Raw genomic sequence first — 3,505 nt, 5'->3', positions numbered from 1 at the left:
TTTAAGGATAAAATGCAATGAGGGATAAAATGGTATTTTAGTCCCATCTCATTGTTGTAACAATGGATAATTAATAACGTATCTATATTTGTTATAGAGCGTTCTATGAATTCAAGAGTGCAATTCCGAGTCTTTAGTGGAGTCACGGGGAATTAATAAGTTAGTAAATTTATTTGTTAGATTTATGATAACTTATTAGTGCTTGATTTCACAGGCCCATGGTCCCCACTGTACCTTGGATAAAATCATCTAGATAGTCTCAATTAATTGATTTAATTATCAATTAGAATTATCAAAGTTTACCAAGTCAATTTTGGATAGTTTCACGGAGTTATACAATTTTGAGAAGAAAAGAGAAATATGGGCAGATTTATTAACTGAGATAAATTGGTATCTAAATTAATAAATAAGTTTAAATCAAGGTTCAAATTATAAATAACTAATGTGATAAAGGGTTTAAATAATTATTTAATTAATTAAATCAATAGAAAATAATACATGCCTTGATTTTAAGTCCAATGGGCTTATAATCAAATGGGAAATGTCATGGGCCTAAAGCCCATGATAATTTCGACCTAGGGCTGTTAATTGGCCATTATTTTATTGATTTTTTTAATTAAATAAATGACCTAAATGATTCTATAAAAGGAATGTTAAGTGAGAGTTGAAATAAGATGACAAACACTAGTTTCTTATAGGTTTTAGATTCTCTCTAAACATAAGTCATTTCTAAGCCTCAATTTTTCTCTTCTATTCTTCTTCTCTCTGTATCTATCTCATGTGTTGAGAATTTCCCACTCTAGTCTAGGTGATTCTAAGGATACTTTAGAAGGCTATGAAGAAAATTGAAGCTCAGTTCAGTTTCTTGGTAATACTCTGCGACAGAAAGGTTACAAGGGTTAGAGAAACTGAAGGAATGACTCATTCATTCCGCTGCATATAATGTAAGTATTCTTATCATTATTTCTCCTTGAATTCAATTTTAGAAACATGTTCTAGGTTATCTCATATTAATTTTTTTTAATATTAAATCTACATGAAAATAAATAAAGACCTTATATAAGTTTTCCTAACAATACCAGGATACCCCATACCCTTAATATCCCTATGACCTCATTCGAGCTGAAACTCAAAGAAGAAATTGGAAAAGGTTTTTGGATCGAAATATGATGAAGGCCAATTACTCTTTGGTCTATGAATTCTATGCAAACTTTCTGGGCCAAGTTGATAGGAAAGTGTTTGTAAGAGGGGTGAAGGTGGAATGCGACATTGATAATATCAATGCACTCTATGGGTTACCCATGTTGAAAAAATAAGATGATGAATATTATCAGTTGGCCTACTTTAGTGAGGTGGATTGGGATGATGTGGCTGAGACCTTAGGCATTCCTAGAGCGAGGTTTGTTTATAATTAGGGTGAGCCAAAGAATTTAAGGCAGTATCAGAAGAACCAAATTATTAAGGCTTGGACTCTTTTTGTGAGTGTTTGATTAATGCCTAACACACATCTGTCTGAGGCCAGCCCTGATCGATTTCTTCTAGTTTATGAAATTATGAAAGGTCTTACGATAGACATTTCTCGGGTGATCCGCACTAGTATCAAGGATTTGTGCAAACTCACCACCACCGCAGGCCTGGGGCATGGCTTGATGATCACTGATTTATGTGAGGTGTAGGAGGTCCCCGTATACCCTAGTGACATATATAGGAAAGAAATGAATCCTATATCTCAAGCCATTATAAATAATTTTCATCCACCCTCACTGTTGCCCTTGTGAGAAGACCCTGTGAGGCAGGAGACGCAGGAGATCGAGGCCATGAGCAAGTGAATGTCCAACAAGAAGAGCCTAGACAGGAAGAGCAGGAGAGGAGAGAAGATTACCCCCAATTTTTGGCCATTGAGGGTCCACCAGATCCAGACATGGCACGGCTGGATCACACTATCCGGCAAAACCAACACACTCATAACTACTTCGGTGAACTTCATGATTATCATCGAGCCCAAGCTGTAACGCCCTGCGTTTTGGGTACCTTTAAACGACTAGGGTTGGGATTGTTTTCCCCGAGTTAATAATATTATATTTTGTTTGGAATTTATTTCCATGATTTATTGCTACCCAAATGATGAAGTTTTTGATTAAAAGTCAAGATAAGACTTTCGGTCTTGGACCGACACAACATCCCTAATTGGGTAAAAATCTCAGAAAATAAAATGAAAAACTATGGAAAATATATTTTGGTCATAAAATACATTCATAAAAATTAAAGTTTGGTCAAAAATAATAAACCTAAGAGGAAATGGAAATTTTAGGGCATTTTGTGTTAAATGCTTAATTTACCGAATTGGGGAATTTTATTCCATAAATGGACCTAGTTTAAATTGTATTGTGTAATTTATTAAATTAAATGTGAGAGACATTTAATTTAATTATTATGTGTTAAGTTTTATTTTTTTTTAAAAAAACTTATAAGAGTTAAAAATGTTATAGAAAGTAATTTTTTGATTTTTGGAAAAAAAAAAGATAAATGCTTAGGAAATGTTTATTAACCTTTATATATACTATATATATGCATAAAAAGAAAAAAGGTGGCCGGCCATGTTAGAGTTTAAAATTGTGTAGACCAAATTAATTAAGTTTTAAATCACATTTAAATTAGGGTTAATGACACAAAGTGATAAAGGTAAAAACACTTAAGTGTTTTAGATATTTTTAGAGTTGTCTAAGCTCTTCCAACCTCCCATAACCGACCCCCTTATCTCATCTCACTCTCATCTTGTTCAAAAATTCTCTCTCAAGTTTTCTCATCATTTTCAACTACCAAGAACACTAAGAAAACTTGGAAGCTTAAGCTCTAGTCTTGGAATAGTTTTTCCCTAAGGTTACAGTTTCAAAAACTTGACTTTTATAGAGTTTTTAAGCATAGATCCTTCAATAACTACCTATATATGTTGTTGGGGAGTTGTTTTAAGGTTTTGAAAGAGTCTTGAAGGATCTAAAGCTAGTAGAAACATCAAAACCTAAAGCAAGAACAACAAGAGGTAAAAAGTTTACTTTTATGGTTGTTTTTGTATTTTTTTTATTTAAAGAATTATTTTTTTTCTATTTAATGCTTAAAGTTTCTTATTTATGGTGTAATAAGGCTATGGTAATTTCTTGAAATTTTTTATGACGCTTGTATGTGGATTTTTGAAAATAGGGACCCAAAATCCCTAAGGGTTTTGCTGGAAACCCTAAAACAAAAATACAAGTTTTGGGCCGTGACTTCCAAGGGATCAAGCATCCACTGCATACTAATTTTGGAAAAATAAATTATACTTTGATGTTTCTTATATGGAGTACATGAATTTGAGCTTTTGAAAAACTCAAAAATGTTTAGAAATGAGTAAGTTATGTTACTTCAATGTTTAGGTAAAAAAAACTGTTTTTTTTTTCGTATTCTTAATTTTGGGACCAAGTTTGGACAGCCACTGAATAAAGCCAATGAACCCATATTTATCTCAAAT

This window comes from Humulus lupulus, chromosome 9, assembly GCF_963169125.1.
Source record: "Humulus lupulus chromosome 9, drHumLupu1.1, whole genome shotgun sequence".
Classification (NCBI taxonomy): domain Eukaryota; kingdom Viridiplantae; phylum Streptophyta; class Magnoliopsida; order Rosales; family Cannabaceae; genus Humulus; species Humulus lupulus.
The sequence above is the reverse complement of the archived record's forward strand: the minus strand, read 5'-3'. Positions refer to the sequence as shown.